This window comes from Musca autumnalis, unplaced genomic scaffold, assembly GCF_047663935.1.
Source record: "Musca autumnalis isolate F117 unplaced genomic scaffold, ASM4766393v1 scaffold_3, whole genome shotgun sequence".
Lineage (NCBI taxonomy): Eukaryota > Metazoa > Arthropoda > Insecta > Diptera > Muscidae > Musca > Musca autumnalis.
Window position 1 is genome coordinate 115,290,660 of NW_027411866.1, and position 21,797 is coordinate 115,312,456.

Sequence of the window (21,797 nt, forward strand, 5' to 3'; positions counted from 1 at the left end):
TGAGAACATATGTTGTTGTTGTAGTCACGTTAACGTATATGGGTGATCTTGGCTGCATCAAATTAATTATATTAACAAATACTTTGTCTTTATAATTCTTATATTGTTAAGAAAATATCCTAATGTAAAAAATAAAACATGTTATTATTTTCAACTAACTATGGTCATAATATCATAATAATATCTCATACGACGATATGATTGATGGTTTTTCTTTTTAGCTCTGTATTTACAAAAATCATGAAATCATCATTTTTATCCTTTGTAAACATACTATACTACTATAGTGTACTGTACAACGATAACGATAAAACGATAACTTATAATTCATATCGACCGCCAATTCTAGAAGAAATTCTTCCCCGAAGTTGAAAGTGTAAAGTTGTGAAATTTATATAATAAAACGTTATTAATATTAATATTATTAGAACATTAATATTAATATTATTATAATAATGTCGGTAAGTAATGAAATGAATCTTATCATATACAATTATACGACGTATGATATAATAATATTATCCCAGCAAAATAAATTGGTTCTGAACTCCATTCCTCACATTTTAGGTTAGGTTCTAGATCTATGTCAAATGTTCAGGCAGGAAAATATTGGAAAAGTATGGATTTCAGGCAAGTTGTCTGAATGAGGCTCATTTTTATAGATCCTCAACTTTGTTGGATAAATTCAATTCATTCTAACCCTCGTGTTTGCTTTTACATTTCATTAATAATAATCCGTTGGAGCTGATACGGATATATCATAGTGAATGTAGGGCCTTACATGAAAATAGAACAGTATCCAGGTATTAAAGAGGAGCTATATATGCATATATGTCACGTTGTGGGACCCTTTACTTCTTTACATCAGTTGGAATGAATTATATTTTGCTGGGATGATATTATCATGTTGCTCCAGACATGTATATGTATTGTAGTTTCTTTCTATATACTACTAACTTAACTACTCTGGATTATTTATGATTTTATTAACAATTATGATGTCTTATTTTCTTCTTAGGGTAACAACACTTTCAATTTTGTCCACATTACATATTACGCCGGGTCGCTGCAAGATCTGCTGCAGCAGCAAAAACAACAACCGCAGCAGCAGCAACAAAGCAACAGAAACAACAAAGGTGGTAATTATCGTGGTAATTATTATAATAACAACACCACCGCCGACGAAGCAGCAGTTGAGGAAATCAATAATAATGCCGATGATGATGAGCAAGAGCAAGTTGTTGAGCAAGATCAGCAGCAGCAGAACAACAACCCCCGAAACAACAACACCAAACGTTACACCCCATATCATCAGAATAATCGTTATTACTACAACCGCAACAACAACAAGGAAGGCGGATCCGGCGCAGGAGGAGGTGAAACAAATGCACCAAATACCTCAATCTCCGGCCAAAATTCTGCCGCAGAAGGAGGTGAAAAAACGCACAAAATACCTCAAGCTCCGGCCAAAATTCCGGCGCAGGAGGAGGTGAAAAAAACGCACCAAATACCTCAAGCTCCGGCCAAAATTCAGGCGCAGGAGGAGGTGAAAAAACGCTCCAAATACCTCAAGCTCCGGCCAAAATTCAGGCGCAGGAGGAGGTAAAAAATCGCACCAAATACCTCAAGCTCCGGCCAAAATTCAGGCGCAGGAGGAGGTGAAAAAAACGCACCAAAATACCTCAAGCTCCGGCCAAAATTCAGGCGCAGGAGGAGGTGGAACAAACGCCTCCTGCCCAAAAAACTTAGGAACACCCAATAAAACAAAGAATAATTCCGAAAAATCTTTTACTCCAAAATAATTAAGTTATTAAAATTAATTTAAGACGAATGAATTCTTTATTATTTTTTAAACTTTACTGAATTAAACTTTACTTCCATTTGTACTGAATTACAATTACTACTTTTATTTTTCATTAAAAATTAAACAAAATAAAATATTTTAATATTAAAAACCATAATTTTATTATTTTATTGTTGTTGATTGGTCATAATAATATGGAATGGGATATGGGAATATGGAAACTTCACTTTTTACAAAGTAAAAATGCAAATATTTTTGAAATTTTTATGATTTGAAAAATAATTTTCAATTATTGCACTTATTTTACACAAATATACAAAACAAAACTGAGAAGTTAGATAATAATATATAATATAAAAAATAATAAAAAAACATAAACCACACCTTTTTATATTATATGTTAATAACAACAGTTAACTAAATAAATTAATACATCAATAACTTCTTTGGAATCTAAGTGTTGTTGTAATGATTTATCTTTATAACATAAATGCTAAATATTCGTAAAGTACAAATTTATTATAAATACAGTCCGTGAGGCTCGGGACCGGAGTCCGGTCCGGATAATGGAGGCAATGCTTTTATGCAGTTTTTGAACAGATATTGAAGTAAAAATGGCATAGTATCGTACAATAATATGAAAATCTGCAATTTTTTTAAGTTTGTTACGTTAATCCCCAAAATTTTATAAGATACTTAATATCAGATTCATCTGAATTGACTTTGTCCCATAAATACACAAATTATGTAATACGGGAGAATTTCCAGTTTTTGTTTGCTTAATCAAATTAATTGGAAAGTTTTCTTTTAATTCCGGATAATGAAGTTTATAACGAAAAATAGAGGAAATAGAACAAAGTCCAAAATTTCTTTTCTATCACGGATAATCGAGGTTCAACTGTATTTGTTTTTTAGTACATTTAACGAACATTTAACATTTAAACATTTGTTTAACTTTTTGTTTGGACATTGAATCTAATGCCGGGCATACTATGGGCATGCAGGACAGCATTTGTAATAGTATTAGTAAATTTTGAAGTTTTTGTGAATGTATTTGGGAGTAGTTTTGGCAGGATTGAAATCAAAATAGTTTTGATTTTGTAAATGATGAATTTTGTTTATTTTCCAAGTAACCAACAAATAATTTTTGAAAACAACAAATATTATTTGTGAGGAAATTAAAAAAATTGGAAAACTTCAACCCAAAATCGAGTTTTGGAGGAAAATTCATCATTTTTGGAATAACGATTGAAGGAATGCCACACACTATTCAATCTCATCGGTTGCTGTCCTGCCCCCCATAGTGTATGCCCGCATAATACATGTTCTTGCAAAATTTCAAGCTTCTACGTTAAAAAATAACGATCCTATTTTGTTATAATTCGGTAATTACAACAAAATAGGATCGTTATTTTTTAACGTAGAAGCTTGAAATTTTGCAAGAACATGTATTATGCGGGCATACACTATGGGGGGCAGGACAGCAACCGATGAGATTGAATAGTGTGTGGCATTCCTTCAATCGTTATTCCAAAAATGATGAATTTTCCTCCAAAACTCGATTTTGGGTTGAAGTTTTCCAATTTTTTTAATTTCCTCACAAATAATTGCTTTGTTCCAGAACCTGCAAGAAGCTACTATTTTTTACTACGATAACAATTTTTCCTTTATGTTATCGAAGAAAATAGTAACAAATAGTAGATTCTTGTAGTTCTGGAACAGACCAAATATTTGTTGTTTTCAAAAATTATTTGTTGGTTACTTGGAAAATAAACAAAATTCATCATTTACAAAATCAAAACTATTTTGATTTCAATCCTGCCAAAACTACTCCCAAATACATTCACAAAAACTTCAAAATTTACTAATACTATTACAAATGCTGTCCAGCATGCCCATAGTATGCCCGGCATTAGATTCAATGTCCAAACAAAAAGTTAAACAAATGTTTAAATGTTAAATGTTCGTTAAAGGTACTAAAAAACAAATACAGTTGAACCTCGATTATCCGTGATAGAAAAGAAATGTTGGGCTTTGTTCTATTTCCTCTATTTTTCGTTATAAACTTCATTATCCGGAATTAAAAGAAAACTTTCCAATTAATTTGATTAAGCAAACAAAAACTGGAAATTCTCCCGTATTACATAATTTGTGTATTTATGGGACAAAGTCAATTCAGATGAATCTGATATTAAGTATCTTATAAAATTTTGGGGATTAACGTAACAAACTTAAAAAAATTGCAGATTTTCATATTATTGTACGATACTATGCCATTTTTACTTCAATATCTGTTCAAAAACTGCATAAAAGCATTGCCTCCATTATCCGGACCGGACTCCGGTCCCGAGCATCACGGACTGTATTTATAATAAATTTGTACTTTACGCATATTTAGCATTTATGTTATAAAGATAAATCATTACAACAACACTTAGATTCCAAAGAAGTTATTGATGTATTAATTTATTTAGTTAACTGTTGTTATTAACATATAATATAAAAAGGTGTGGTTTATGTTTTTTTATTATTATTTATATTATATATTATTATCAAACTTCTCAGTTTTGTTTTGTATATTTGTGTAAAATAAGTGCAATAATTGAAAATTATTTTTCAAATCATAAAAATTTCAAAAATATTTGCATTTTTACTTTGTAAAAAGTGAAGTTTCAATATTCCCATATCCCATTCCATATTATTATGATCAATCAACAACAATAAAATAATAAAATTATGGTTTTTAATATTTAAATATTTTATTTTGTTTAATTTTTAATGAAAAATAAAAGTAGTAATTGTAATTCAGTACAAATGGAAGTAAAGTTTAATTCAGTAAAGTTTAAAAAATAATAAAGAATTCATTCGTCTTAAATTAATTTTAATAACTTAATTATTTTGGAGTAAAAGATTTTTCGGAATTATTCTTTGTTTTATTGGGTGTTCCTAAGTTTTTTGGGCAGGAGGCGTTTGTTCCACCTCCTACTGCGCCTGAATTTTGGCCGGAGCTTGAGGTATTTGGTGCGTTTTTTCACCTCCTCCTGCGCCTGAATTTTGGCCGGAGCTTGAGGTATTTGGTGGGTTTTTTTCACCTCCTCCTGCGCCTGAATTTTGGCCGGAGCTTGAGGTATTTGGTGCGTTTTTTTCACCTCCTCCTGCGCCTGAATTTTGGCCGGAGCTTGAGGTATTTGGTGCGTTTTTTTCACCTCCTCCTGCGCCTGAATTTTGGCCGGAGCTTGAGGTATTTGGTGCGTCTTTTTCACCTCCTTCTGCGGCAGAATTTTGGCCGGAGCTTGAGGTATTTGGTGTATTTGTTTCACCCCCTCCTGCGCCGGATCCGCCTTCCTTGTTGTTGTTGCGGTTGTAGTAATAACGATTATTCTGATGATATGGGGTGTAACGTTTGGTGTTGTTGTTTCTGTTGTTTCGGGGGTTGTTGTTCTGCTGCTGCTGATCTTGCTCAACAACTTGCTCTTGCTCATCATCATCGGCATTATTATTGATTTCCTCAACTGCTGCTTCGTCGGCGGTGGTGTTGTTATTATAATAATTACCACGATAATTACCACCTCTGTTGTTTTGTTGCTGCTGCTGCGGTTGTTGCTGCTGCAGCAGATCTTGCAGCGAACCGGCGTAATATGTAATGTGGACAAAATTGAAAGTGTTGTTACCCTAAGAAGAAAATAAGACATCATAATTGTTAATAAAATCATAAATAATCCAGAGTAGTTAAGTTAGTAGTATATAGAAAGAAACTACAATACATATACATGTCTGGAGCAACATGATAATATCATCCCAGCAAAATATAATTCATTCCAACTGATGTAAAGAAGTAAAGGGTCCCACAACGTGACATATATGCATATATAGCTCCTCTTTAATACCTGGATACTGTTCTATTTTCATGTAAGGCCCTACATTCACTATGATATATCCGTATCAGCTCCAACGGATTATTATTAATGAAATGTAAAAGCAAACACGAGGGTTATGGCTCCGGCACATACGGCGCGTTGAGCGTTGTGTTACAACCACCACATGAAAACTTCAAGAACAAACTTGGCATCACTTACACATTTTTCATGTGGTTGTTGTTTTTAACGCGTGACGCGACTCACAACGGACCGTATGTGCCGGGGCCATTAGAATGAATTGAATTTATCCAACAAAGTTGAGGATCTATAAAAATGAGCCTCATTCGGACAACTTGCCTGAAATCCATACTTTTCCAATATTTTCCTGCCTGAACATTTGACATAGATCTAGAACCTAACCTAAAATGTGAGGAATGGAGTTCAGAACCAATTTATTTTGCTGGGATAATATTATTATATCATACGTCATATAATTGTATAATTTCATTCAGGGAATGAATGATAAGATTCATTTCATTACTTACCGACATTATTATAATAATATTAATATTAATGTTCTAATAATATTAATATTAATAACGTTTTATTATATAAATTTCACAACTTTACACTTTCAACTTCGGGGAAGAATTTCTTCTAGAATTGGCGGTCGATATGAATTATAAGTTATCGTTTTATCGTTATCGTTGTACAGTACACTATAGTAGTATAGTATGTTTACAAAGGATAAAAATGATGATTTCATGATTTTTGTAAATACAGAGCTAAAAAGAAAAAACATCAATCATATCGTCGTATGAGATATTATTATGATATTATGACCATAGTTAGTTGAAAATAATAACATGTTTTATTTTTTACATTAGGATATTTTCTTAACAATATAAGAATTATAAAGACAAAGTATTTGTTAATATAATTAATTTGATGCAGCCAAGATCACCCATATACGTTAACGTGACTACAACAACATATGTTCTCATTTGTTCTCATCTGCCGTTGTTTAGCAAAGGAATGGCTCGCTCAGAGAGACTAATGCACAAAATATTTTGAGCACCACCGCTTTGATGCCAAATACAAAACTTCTCCTCAAAAGAGTGTTTCCTAGATATGACGATCTTTAAAATTCCCCCAAGCAATTACATACATATAAAGACTTATTTCTTCTTGTTGTAAATTACCAATATGATCCGCGACAATTAACTGGAGTAAACACTCAGCTGGCACAAATTTTTTTGGAGCAGTAACAATGGATTATACTTTTATTTTTCTAACAAAAAGTCTCAATTCTTTGCTTATAAAAATTCTTTGAGAAAAACTTCACTTCGTACTTCCGTTGCGTTTGCCGTTTCAAACAAGTCTGAACCATGATACAATGAATAGGTAGCAGCAACTGTCGTTTTTGGTAACATAAGATGTCAAAATTTGACATAAAATCAATACAATCGACACATTATGTTACCATCAGCTGGGCTGATAATGCTACCTATTCATTGTACCATGGTCTGAACTTGTTGAGCGTCATGAGCAGGAATGCCAAGTTGGTGGTTTTACCGCTACTTGTGGTGATTTTTGACGCACAAAAAATACATTTTAGGAGTTGTAGCATGGTACAATAAGAAAGGTAGATGCATCGGCGAATTGCTACAACAAAGCAACTTTTTTTGTAATGTAAACTGTCAAAATTTTCGCCAAATGGTCTCTTGTTGTCTCTTTTTATCGCTTGTGTTTGTCTATAAAGTGTAGACATGCTATCTCTTACTTACCAAATCATACGGTTTTTTGTTTTGATTTTTCATGGCGAATTCATAGTTTTTTGACGTTTTAGATTCGATCAGCTGGGCTGAGGCATCTACCTTTCTAATTGTACCATGAGTTGTAGCATGGTACAATTACTTAGGTAGAAACATCGGCGAATTGCTACAAAAAAGCAACTTTTTTTGTAATGTAAACTGTCAACATTTTCGCCGAATGGTTTCTTGTTGTCTCTTTTTATCACTTGTGTTTGTACAGTGAAGTGAACACATGCTATCCCTTACTTACCGAATCATATGGTTGTTTGTTTTGATTTTTCATAGCGAATTCCTAGTTTTTTGTCGTTTTAGATTCGATCAGCTGGGCTGAGGCATCTACCTAAGTAATTGTACCATGAGTTGTAGCGATTTTTTATTTTAAATCGCTACAGTAGCGATTTTGGCTGTTTAAGGTTGCGATTGTAGCGATGTTTTACGCAGCATTGTTTATTGTCATAACTTTTCAAGCTAACGAAAAATAGTATACTGTGCAGCGAATGAAATATTCATATATTTAGAAGCCAGAAAGTGTTCAAAAATACAGAAAACAGTGGGAATTGGGATATTTTATTGAAGAAATCGGTAAGAACATGTATGCGTGATTTTTTAAATTTCGCTCCTTCTGTGTATCAGTTGATAATTTCTGCAGTTTTTACAAATTGTCGTAGTGTTCTTGGTCTTATAGTACGTTTATATATAACCGGATTTAACAAACCCACTGGGTTTCAAATGTCAATTCCATTGCTTAAATTTTAAATAAATCCTCATTAAGAAGGTTAACCCTGCAAAAGACTATAATAGCTCTGTTACTTTTGCTCTGTTCCAGAACCTGCAAGAAGCTACTATTTTTTACTACGATAACATTTTTTCCTTTATGTTATCGGAAAAAATAGTAAAAGTTAGTAGATTCTTGCAGTTCTGGAACAGAGCACTTATGTGCAAGAATCTTCAAGTTTTACCACGTTTTACTCGAAAAGCGTTCCTTTACTTCGGACACCATACCATTCATATAGGAGCAGTTTACAACTTTTAGTACTTTTGCAGGTTTTACCATTTTCAATAGTAATTCAGTAGTTTTTTGAGTTTTTGGGTGAGAGCGGGGACGAACGAGTACAGAGGGGCTCTTTCCTCTCCGCTCTCTCCCAAAAACTCAATTTTTTTTACCGCAAATTTTGCGCATGTGACTACTGAGTAAAGGAACAGACCAAATATAAACATATTTGTGGTAGTTTTTAACACAACTTTTCTGTAGCGATTTTTACCTCGGAACAGTTGGTATCCCTGGTCATGAGTGAATATTTATCGATAACTTGAGTTATCGAAACTACAGGGTAATTCCCAAATTTGTTGGTCTGTTCCTTTATGCCATATTCATAGGCCTTGTACACACGCTGCGACTTTTGATGCATGCATCACCATTTTTTTAGCGGTGTTGCAAAAAATAGTAGTGATGGAGGGAATGAAAATGTACGATATGTATGAAATGTAAAATTTCATGACTAATCATTTAATTTATTATTACCATTTAGAATGTTAAAATTATTATTTTTTTTTTGTACTTCTATAAAGTCGTCAAGTATGTTGGTGGTAGAACACTTTCGTGGTCATTCACCAGGGCATGATGGACTTGAGTACTCTTTTATTTCTTTTTATGTTATGTTTACAAGGTATGTACATATGTATTAGTGTGCTTATAGCTATAGGAACATTATATCAAAACAAAGGTTATAGAAAAAGGAAGGCAATAGGATAATGAGATCGTGATATTATTCAATTATGAAAATAATAATTTGTAATTTATTAATTAATTGTATTTAAAAATTTCGTTAATAATTATAACTCAATTTTGCATTCAAGTATGAAATTGAGAAGCTCATCGATATGTTGTTGGTTCCTGCACATCAGGACTTCAGGTAAGTTGTTGTATTCGTTGAAAAGGGCAAAACGATTTCTATTTTCCTCGAATTTCTTGCAGTGAAAGATAATATGTTTTTCATCTTCAATCTCATTGCAGATCTCACACAGATTTGTGTCTGCTATGCCGATTCTGTGGAAATATTTTTTTGTGTATGTATGTCCAGTGAGCAGTCTGTTAATAATTTTTATATTTTCAGGTTTCATATTGGACTTCTTGAACCAAGGTTGATTTGATGGAACTGGGAAAAATTGAAAGAAGTATGCCCCTTTTGACTGAGAGGCTTGCCTGTAGTAATCGACGAACTCGTTCCATAAGCAGGATTCGATTTGTTTGGATGCATCTGTGACAGAAAGGCAGTGATTTATTGGCGCTCCAAAGTTGGCAGCGTGTTTAGCAAAATAATCGGCTGTTTCGTTGATCGAAATGCCAACATGTGAAGGTGTCCAGATTACGGAGAGTTGAAGAATTTCTGAGTTGGCTAATTTATGTAAAATGTTGTGAACAGTGATATTATGTGATGTGTTGTTTTGAAGCAGGAGGCATGCATTTTTGCTGTCTGTAAATAAAGCTGCTGAGCTGACACCGTCTTCAATCATTAGATCAATGGCCTTTTCAATAGCATGTAGTTCACCACTAAGGGAGGAAAGCTTTGTGTCAATTTTAAAGACGAAGTTTTGTTTTGAGGAAATGTTGCATACAGCACAACCAGTGCTATTGCCAATTACTGAAGCATACGTAGCCCAAATAGATACACCTTGCGACATAAAATCATTTATGAGCTTGCAGTAGTGTGCTTTTATGTATTCCGTTGAAGTCTCGGTTTTTGTAGTATTAAAGACATCCAGGAGAAAGACCAACTTCTTGGACACAGTATTGTTAACACCGATTTTGAGATTATCGAATATGTTGCGAAATTTTGAATATACAAATCCAATGCTAGTTTTTGTAGAGACGTTTGTAGTGAAGAATGTGTATAATGAGGAATTGAAAATTTTTAATCTTATTAGTTCTTTGGCAGCCAAGTATTGTGCTCTTAAGTCTGTGGGTAGAATGCCAGCTAGAGCACATACCACATGATTTGGCGTAGAAGGAACAAGGCCCATATTTCTTCTTAGGATCTGGTTTTGGAAGCTTGTTATTTTTTTATTTATGTAAGTTGGCCTGTGTGCCATCGATGATATTGCATATTCTGTTTTTGAAAAGACAAACGATTTTGACAAATTTATTGCTTTTGCAGGATGAACTCCACATTTGGGTCCAGTGACCAATTTGAGAGCATTGACAGTGTTCTTGCAGGACAGCATTACTTCCTCATAGTGTTCTTTGAGTGAGAGGCTTTTTTTGATGTTCCTTCCAAGAAATTTGATGGACGTAACGACGTTTACAGGAATTCCATTAATAAGAATATGGGGCGTTTTTCGACCTCCCTTTGCCACGTACATGACCGAAGTTTTTTCTACATTTACCTCAAGGTTCAATTTTTTGAATAATGCAACCATTTTGTTGGTTTTTACTTGCATAATATAATTGGCTTCATCGAAATCTGAACTCGATACAAGTATAATAAAGTCATCCGCATATTGAAAGACTTGTGTTTTTTCATTTGCAACACCGTGTAATCCTAAAGTGTATAAATTGAAAAGCGTCGGGCTTAAACAACTGCCTTGTGGTATACCGTTGTAAATATCCATAGAACTATTTCCCATAAATAGAGTTCTTTTGCAGAGAAAATTGCTGATCCATACTTGTATTTGAGGTGGGATATTTAATTCATGTAGGATGGTCAGAAGACAGTTTATATCAACACATTCATATGCTTTTGATACGTCCATTGAAAGTACAAGAACTTTTTCATTATTTTCCTTAGAAGAGTTTATGGTGTGAAGTATATCATTTATGCAGGTTGATGTTGAAACATGTTTGCGATATGCGTATGATCTTGGTGGTAGAATATTGTTTTTTCTAGGAAGCTATTCAGTCTTTGTTTGACCATGAGGTTTAAAATCTTTGCAAGCACAGATATTAAGGCAATTGGTCGGAAATTGGTGCAAATATCTAAATTTTTTCCTTTTTTTGGTATAGGAATTATTTTAATTTTTCTCCACTCTTCAAAGTAATCACAATTTCTCCATAGCGTATTGTACGATGACAGTAGGTTTTGTTTACCTTCATGGGACAGATTGTTAATCATTTCATATGTGATTCCATCCACACCAGCTGCGGAAGGTTTTTTCTTTTGTTCTAGGACATTGTTCAGATCTTGCATGGAGAAGTCGAGAGATTGATGATTAAATGGCAATGGATAAATTGTTTGACTGTTGTTAGGAACTTGTTCACACAGATGACGCAGGAAAATTTCATTATTGTCTCCATTCCATTTTGAACCTGCTTGCGGTTCAAAAACAGATTTACAGCTATTTACATAGCGAAAAAGCGCTTTGGAGTTGGGAATTTGGCTTAATTCGGAAAGTTTTTTACGTTTTGCTCGATTCTTGGCGCATTTTACAGCTTTTTTAAACTTATCCGTTGCTTCAATTGCATTTAAAGCATTTTCTGTGCATTTATATTTATCAAATTTCTTTTCCGCTGCATCTTTAATTCGTAACAGCCTGTTGAGATCTTCATTCCACCACGAATTTAGTTTGGTGTCAGGTCCAATTGCAAAAGTTGAGTTTTTAATTGAACGATTTAGTTTTAATTGAATGTCATTCATATTTGCTTCAACTTTAAGATTAGAAATGTTTTTGAGAAGATGTCTTTTTGGTCGATGGTCAGACTAGCACGATTTCAACATGGCGACGTCAAGTTTATAGGCGAGGGGTATGAAGTAGTGAAACCCATGTACATGGTTTTCTGTGTTTGTTGTGTTGCCTCTTCTTGTTCTTCGTTGCAAGATTTTTTCTTCAATTTTCTTTCATTTTTATTTTCTCAAGCAAACGTTAACAACAAAACAAACATAAATATATTTAATAAAAACATTTAATTAATGAAATGGTGAAAATTTAACAATTAATATTATAATTTAATTATTAATGTTATTTATTTTGTGTTGTTTTTTGGTTTATTTATGTCTTTTTTTGTTTTTATTGGTATGAGAAACACAACAAACGCGAATGGTAAAATAAAGAGGACACGCAAAGATCTTAAATTCCACGTTTACGTGTGTGGACATTAACGAAATTTGAAAAGAAACTTTAACGAAATTGGTTTCATGAAACCTTGCTAGTCTGACCATCGACTTGCCAAGAAGTATTGCTGTTTTGGTGTACAGTTATCAACGTTTATAAGAATCGGTCGGTGGTGACTTCCTCCTATACTTATGTTTTTGACGCTCCATGAAAAAGGTGAGAAACTATTTGTGAAAGTAAGATCTAAAACAGAACCAAAGGAATTATCAAATAAATTCTTTTTGAAAGTTGCAGAGCCATCGTTCATGCATCGAAAGACAGAGCTGTCCATCAGTGTTTGTACAGTGGACCCTCGGACAGTGTCAAATAAGTCGCCGTACGCTTTACTTCTTGCGTTAAAATCACCGCCAATTATGACATTGGGGTTTTCATTAATAAAGTTTATGAGTTTTGATAGTTCAGTTTTTAAGACATTGGATTTTACCGAATGTGGAAAGTACACAGAGACAATCGTTAGATTTTTAGACAAATTTGTGGTTTCACAAATTAAAATGTCCAAGATCGTGTTAAAAGCAATTTTTTTCATTTTAATGTTTTTCTTATGTAATATGGCAACACCGCCATAATTGTCGCTTCTCTTTTTGCAGAATAAATTGTAGTTTTTCACGTAGGAAAAGGATGCATTCTCATCGACGTTGAAAATATCGCTGAGAATGCATATATCAACAGCAAACTTATTTAAGTAGATATCTAGATAGTTTTTGTTTTTATTCAAGCTCTGTATGTTATGTTGGAGAATTATCATGATTAGTTATATTTGAGGTTGTAAGAGTTTCTTGTAAAGGTGCCATTAAGGCGTTTGAAAAATTTTTTAAGACTTGTAGACCTTCAGTGCATTTTGCGTTTGTTAGAACAATTGCTAATTGTTTCGTAAAATTCGAAAAATTTTTTTCATACTCAGATACTTTCGAGAAGTTCGGAAATTCGAATGATGGTTTGGATGGTAGAGACATTTCTGGTTCTGCTGTGATCAGTGTTCTTTTAGGAACGTTAGCTGTAACTTTGTTGTATTTTATTTTAGTTTGTCTGCGGTTGAATTCTTCGTTGAAAGTAGTAACTGGAGGTTTGCTTTTCCTTGAAGGTAAGGGAAATTGGTTTTCATATTGCGGCTCATCTAAAACTTCATAGTAATTGGAGGAAATTTTTTGAAGACATTCCTTTCTGGACAGATTTAAAATAGCCATTGACTCTTGAACGTTTTTTTCGATAACATATTTGTTGCATTTTTTGAAATCCATGGCATTGTGATCTTCCATATTGCATAGTATGCATCTAGGTAGACGACAGTAGGGATTGCATTTGGTTGTGGAAAGGCATGTGCTACATTTCGTATTGGTACAGTTATTCGGACATTCAATCTTTTCACCGCAAAGGAGACATCTTTTAGCTGATCTGCATCTAACTGCAATATGTCCAATGCGACCGCAGTTTTTGCAAAGACGGACAGGTGGTAAGTATAATTCGGTCTCAATCCAGCAACTAAACATTTTGACTTCTTTTACAATGCCATCCGCCACAATACCTACTTTTACGGTTTGTGAGGGAACATATTGGCCTTCTTCGTTCTTGTATTTGAAACGGTAAACCGACACCGCTTTGAAATCATTGTCACTACTATTGATTTCGTCAAAAATCATTTTACCTGTGAACTCAACTGGTACAGATTTGATGACGTAGAATTTTTGCACAAATCTGTCAGGTATAAAAGCATTAAACCCTATTCTTTTGACATTGGGGTCTAGTACAAAATTATTAGCCTCGTTATAATCGTTGAAGTGTAGGCGGAAAGTTTTATACGCTATATTTTTAGATACAAAATGCGTTTTTATGTTTGCTGAAGCTAGTTTGGCATATAAATGCAGTTCAGAGTTCTTATTTAATGTACATCATGGATTTAAAAGAATGTAAGATAAATAAATGGAATATACTTCCTCCTTTATTTGATAAGTATGTTGTTAGTTTTTTTTGCCTTCATAGTTGAAACTGAATTGCCCAATGGGCTATTTTACTCTAAAGAAAAGTAATTGCCGGAGTTTTATTACCTGTATCTCGTAGAATGGAATAACCCGAATGTTGGAAAATACATTTTTACCTGACAATGTTTTTTTTTCCAAAAATTTTGTTATTTACATTTGTCGAGAAATATTAACAAATATTTTTACCAGTTTCAATAATTTTGGTTTAACAATTTATACCTACATGCATTCAACAATCATAACATGTATGTAAAATCGTACATGTTTGTTACAAAAATTACACTTCTTACAATATTACGAAAAAATGCAACCCTACAAGTACGAAAATAGTGATGCATGCAACAAAAGTCGCTGCGTGTGTACAAGGCCATACCAGCATTCGAATCACGTGATTCTGCAATAATGCAGATTTATATGTACAAAGTTATGTTGTCGGAGACCCGAAACCTCGACCTCCAGTCTTAAACCACATCAAAGGGTTGCTCAAAATGACATTATTATGATTTGGATTCGACAATGAATAGGCACTTTTGAGGTCAAGCTTTTATGAAATTCATTCACCTAAAAAGATTTCATGCCAGACCACTTTCATCCATGATTGAATTGCATCTTTGCCATCTAACATATATTGGTGGGTATGTAAATAAAAACACAATGTTCACCTCTATTGGATCGCTGAAATTAATTCAAGGTTGGAATCTTTCATTACATTCTTTGAACTAATGCAAGAGATCCTGTGAAATCATGGCATCGCTGGAAGCACTTTCATCAAATTTTGCTGGGAGCCACCACCTCCATTTCTTATGCTATATTATTTATTTTACATTCCAAGATTTCAAACTAAACTAATTTATCGCATTTTCCAGGTCACTACTAGTAAATCTCAGGCGTAAACATCAACTGTTCGAAAGCCAGCTGTTAAAGCAAAGCCAACCACTTCTAAGAAAGCAGCCATTGAAGCTAAACCAACAACTTCTAAGAAAACAGCTATTGAAGCTAAGCCAACCACTTCTAAGAAAGCTGCAATTGAAGCTAGGCCTAGTGTAGGATCATACATTCAAACAGAAGTATGTTTGTTCAATCTTGTAACTTTTTAACATTCATTATATTTCATTGCATTTTTATTCATTTCAGACTACTAACAGTGTAACAAATGTGCGCCGTATAGCACAGTGGTCGCTGCCATTGGCCAAAATTAAAAAATGAAAGTCTAATTTTTGGTACCGAATGTGTTCATATCTACTACTAACATGTTAAATTTCTCTAAAATAAATTTGTTATGGATTACTTCTTACTGTACTCTTTGAGAATGGCACCAAAAAAAAAGAAAATTTAAGAGGTTGGATTTCTAGGTGAATTCAGTGCAAAAGTTAGGTGAAAGTAAAATATCAATATCAAACTAAATGAACTCTATATTGACCAAACATAAATCGAATATTGAAAAACAATGTATTAACTTAATTTTTATGCAGTTTTGTGTTTGTTAATTTTTGGGATTCATTATTGAATACGTGTGTTGACTAAAGGACTTTTGTAATGTCATTTCTTCAATATAATTCAATTTCATGTAAAGTTTTAATTATGTTCCCCCTCTTTCCCCCTAACGAAATTTTTTTTTAAAGATCAGTAGTAGTCTAAGGATTATATTTTTCAAACTTTCAGCTGCATCTTTCCGCATCTTTGGAACTGGTTCCCAAAATACTAAGGGTACATTTCAGGGTGTTTTTGTCATTTTTTCAAATGTGCTGGTGATACATTTCAGCTTTTTAAATATATAGAAGAGGCATTGTGAGGTTCAGTTATATGAAGAATACGTTAAAATGTGGTCCTCAATGTAAAATTTGAAAAACTCATCCATTTTGATTGATTATTACGGCTAGAACCCTAATAATACCGAATATTGGGCGGTACCTATTTATGAGGACAAAATCAAAGGGTGGACCTACATTAATCGACAATTTTCTGGGGGTAGCCTACATCCACGAAAGATTAAGTGGCATTTCGGCCATTTCGATTTAATAACTTATATGAAACCCTAAAAATTCGGAAAATCGGGCGGTACAATTACATGGGGACCCTATCAGAACGTGGACCCAGTTCAACAAAATTTTGCTAGAAGGTTTTCTAACACTAGGGAATACCGATAGCCAAATTTTAGCCAATTTCACTGAAAGATGTGGTCAAGACCCCCAAAATGCCTGAAATCAGGGGGTGCCGTTCTATGGGGGCTATACCTAACCTTGGGCCTATATTGAATTTTTTTTGCTTCTTTTTATTTGTGTTGCTAAACTAGCCTTTACTGAAATTTTCGTATTGTTATCTGCTCAGGCCGCTCTTCCCATACAAGTTCGACCACAGTGCGGCGATCCCAATGCAATGCTTAAGCTATACTATATGTTACAACCTGGAATGCCATATTTTAATCCTTATTAAAATGATAACAAAACATATTAACACTTAACATGAATATTAACATGAATTCATAAAATAAAATTAAATGAAAAGATAAAGCTTGCAATCTTTTGAATATTGTAGATACTCGTCGCCGTTTAAATGATAATTTAGTTCGATGAGACGAGGAATTACTGCGTTATAAGAAAAGTCGATAACTCCTTGTGTTTATGATTGAAGCCCCGATGATGAAATAAGGAGGCGTTTAAATATTCTTCGACTGCGTAGAGCTAACATTTGCATACCACACTGGCAGACCGGTCAGTTGCTTGTTAAGTGCTCAATACCCAAAGGGTTGCCAACTAGCGACTAGAGAACCTTGCTCCTATTGTGGTGCTCGGACGACTTAAAAACATGTCAAATATTACACCCAATATCTTGGGTAGTTAGTGGTCGGAATCAAGACACCATCGACCAATATATTCAGGGTGACCCTCATTTCAGCCATCCAGGTGGTGAAGTGGGTTTCGTTATGGATATTTTCAAATTAGCTGACTTCCGTATCGTCAGTTGCTTTACAAATGACTGAAAATCTGCGAAGTATTATGTTTCTTAACGCCGTTGTTGTACTTAACCCTTTCGGTGCTTCTTTTTTGTTTTTGATCTGAAAAATATATTTTTCCAATTTTATATATACTTAAGCCCACTATATGAATAATCAAAACTAATTTTTTAACATTTTGTTTGGAAAAGTGGTTTTTGGACACTATGCCATATGGCATAGAATGTATTTAAAGGAAAAAAAAACAAAACTAAAATATTTAAGTTTTTAATTAAATGTCATATTATAGAAGACCAGGAGGCCTTATAGAAGAGGAAGAGGCCTTCTTATAGAAGAGCAGGACGTCTTCTCATAAAAGAGCAGAAGGTCCTCTCATAGAAGGGCAGGATGTCTTCTCCGGGAAGCGCAAAAGGTCGTCTCATAGAAGGACAGGATGTTTTCACATAGAAGAGCAGGACGTTTGCATATAGAAGGGCAGGAGGTCTTCTTATAGAAGAGCAGGAGGTCTTCTTATAATAGAGCAAGAGGTCTTCTTGTAGAAGAGCAGGAGGTCCTCTTCTTGAAGAGCAGGACGTCTTTTCATAGCAGACCAGGATGTTTGCATATAGAAGGGCAGGACGTCTCCTGATAGAAGAGCAGGACGTCTTTTCATATAAGAGCAGGACGTTTGCATATAGGAGGGCTGGAGGTCTTCTTATAGAAGAGAAGGAGGACTTCTTATACAAGAGCAGGAAGTCTGCTCATAGAAGAGCAGCGCGTCTTCTCGTAGAAGAGAAGGACGTTTGCATATAGAAGGGCAGAAGGTATTCTTATAGAGGAGAAGGAGGTCTTCTTATATAAGCGCAGGAGATCTGCTCATAGAACAGCAGGACGTCTTCTCATAGAAGAGCAGGAGACCTTCTTATAAAAAAGCAGATGGTCTTCTCATTGAAGACCAGGAGGTCTAGTTATAGAAGACATGAAGGTTTTTCATAGAATATCTGGAGGTCTACTATTAGAAGATTTGGGGGTCTTCACATAGAAGGTCTTCTTATATCTGGAGGTCTTCTTTTAGAACATTTAAAGCCTCTTGCAGAAGACCTAGGGTCTTCTTATAGAAAACCTAGGGTCTTCTTATAGAAAAGTTAGGGTCTACTTATAGAAAACCTAGGGTTTTCTTATGGAAGATTGGAGGCCTTCTTATAGAAAAACTGGAGGACTTCTTATAGAAGACCTGAATGTCTTCATATAGCAGATCTGAAGGACTTCTTTTAGAACACCTGAATGTCATCCTATAGAAGGGCTGGAGGTCAGCTTGTAGAAGACGTGGGGCCCATCTTATATAATATCTGGAGGAGTTATTTTAGAAAATCTGCAAGAATTGTTATACATCATCTGGAGGTTTTCCTATGGTGGATCTGGAGGTTTCTTTATAGAAGACCTGGAAGTCTTCGTATAGAAGACCTGGAGGTCTACTTATACAAGATCTGGAGGTCTTCTTACAGAAGACCTGGAGTTCTATTTATACAAGATCTGGAGGTCTTCTTATAGAAGATCTAGGGGTTTTACAATAGAAGATCTGGGAGTCAAACAAAGTGAAACATTTCCGTTGGGAAAAATCTATGCCATATGGCATAGTATGAAATATAAAAAATCTGGCAGCTCCATTGAACTATATTTCGGATCTTTTTTTCGTTTTAATTATTAAGGCAATGATTATCTACTAAATTAAATACAAACATTTAACAAAAAAAAATATTTTTGTTAATAAAATATATAAAATTATAAGATGGTATTTTCATGCAAATTTTAAATCGAACGAGGAGCGCTTGCTTTTTGAGACATAACAATGTATAGGGTCCACCAATCAAAAATTTTTGTCAAATTATTTTTAGATAACACTTCAAGGTAAAATACAAAATTATTAAAAAAAAGAGTGCCCATAAGTATTTTGCCTTAAAACGGGCTTCAAAAACTGGTTATGCCATGTGGCATAGAATCACCGAAAGGGTTAACAACTGCGAAGCTACGTGTTTCAAAGCGTCAAAAATACGCGTTTTTACGCAGGTAAAAAGCAAGCATGTATCATTCTTATTTCTGATGCATTTAGTTGCATTTTGTAGGAGCAATGTTTGAATATGCAATTGAAATATTTTGACGAAGTTTAAAAAACAAAGCAATTGACGATACGGATGTCAGCCATTCAAATGGATGAGCTGCACTAAGTGAGCTATGCAGCCATTTAACATATCAGATATGTCATCGGCGATAGGAACTGACGCCAAGTTCGTACTATCTTCCGCATACGGTACTATCTGGAGGTTGTGGAATTTCAGAAAGATAGTGGTTAAACAGTTCCAGAGATTTTACCCCGCCCAGAGAGTATCACTGTTTCACTCTGAGGGTTTTTTTCTGGTTCAGTCCGCAACTGATATGTGTGAATATGGCGTGTGATGCTGTGTTTCTCATCATGGAGAGGAATAGTGCGTCTAGAATCGTTGCTACTGGCGGCATGAGGGAAATCGGATGACTTCAGTAGCCATCTTTTCAGGCTTCGGATACAATATGGATGGCTAAGGATAGGTTGAGGACATTTGTTAAATACTCAACTCCGGGTTCATCCAGTTGCTCAGGCATTACTATTGAGTACTTCCTTGGCTGGGAGGGCTCTTATAGGGCGTAACACAGCTCTCTTCGGCCTATCACTCTCGGAGTGCTCTATAACGCACATCTTCGGATCTGTTACCCACTTTTTCCTACTAGCCTGTTCACATTAGGCAAATATTTGCTCCAGCGACCGGCAGTGAGCGGTTACTGAGAGTAAGTGAGCATAAATTTCAATACATTAGGTCAGTTCGATAAACCAAAAGTTTGTACAAATTTTTACAAACTTTTACAAAATCCGGGGCACAGTGCGAAATATGGGAAGTTTAGTGGAACTTTAAGGAATTTTGAAGTATATAACATTAATTAAATTTTTACTCCACTGCAAATGATCCATACTCAGTTTGGCGATTTACTCCGCGAAAAGACTTAAAAATGCACTTTTGTTTCATCTTTTCTTTTTTTTTAAGAAATATAATTTATGTTCATTAAAAAAAATAGCGTGGTGCGGACAAATGGTAAGTCAGTATGCATGATTTATTTTACTAAGTAATTGTGATATTTTACTTTTAAAAAATGCAAAAAACTCTTATTGTTTTCATGCAATTTTAATAGGAAAGAAGTGCTTTTTGAAGTTTTCAAAATTAATTTTTTATTTTACGTGGATATTTCAAAAGAGAGTTCAGTACATTTCCGTGTTAAGATATATATGATCTGAAAGCTTGGGGTCTGCTCTGTTCGCAAAGCCATAAAACAGCTGCGGAAACGTGCAGTCTTCGGAGAAATTCAAGTTTTTTTTTTTAAATGACTTCGGAAATTTCATTTAGTTGTATTTTCCAAAGTTGAAGTTAAACGCGGCAATGAACGCCATTGTTGACTGTGTTTTGAAGAAATTGACTCACTAATACTAACAAATGATGATTTCTGTTAAATTAAGAATCCTTTCGCAATTTTTCATAGTTTTGACCCGTAAATGTTGGTGATTTATATATAGTGCAACATTTTTGGATGCTGTGGTAAAAGTACCAATATACGTTAAAAATACAAATACATTGGAAAATGTGTCCCTCTACCGGTACCGTACAATGGGGGCTATACCTAAACGCTATACCTATATTGAAAATATTGTGTACTTAAGTTTTCTATCCGCTGAAAACTGAATATACCAATTTGCAGCGAAATTGATTGAAAAATGAATGTAAAACGTAAAAACGGCAGCCGGAGTTACGTGAACGCTACGGGAAACCGCGGGCCTATGTGGCCCAATTTGAGCCCCACACTATCCACTACTATAAGTGCTCATATTTCGCACTGTGCGGGGGTCAAATAACGGTTTGCAGGACACATCATTTATCAGACCGAGTGCCGCATTGGTGATGTCCACAAGCTGTGGCAATCTCTTCTTATCTTCGTGAGAGCGTCTTCATTCACTGTACAAAATGTAGAGGTAAACTCAAGCGAGATATGTCTGTACTGGATAGACTGATGTAAAAGCAAGGCAAGTCTTTCTCCCCCGCCTCATCTACAATCCTTTCGCAAAACGTTGTAATCTCTGCAACATTGCAAGCAACAGGTGACGGTGAGCTCTGTTTCCAGGATCGTGGCGACCATGATGTTCTTGTGGTTGTAGCAGCATATAATGCTGGGTTGGCAGCCGCTGGGCGAAACACTTTTGGTTTTGGGTCAATCCGGTACGAAAGAAAT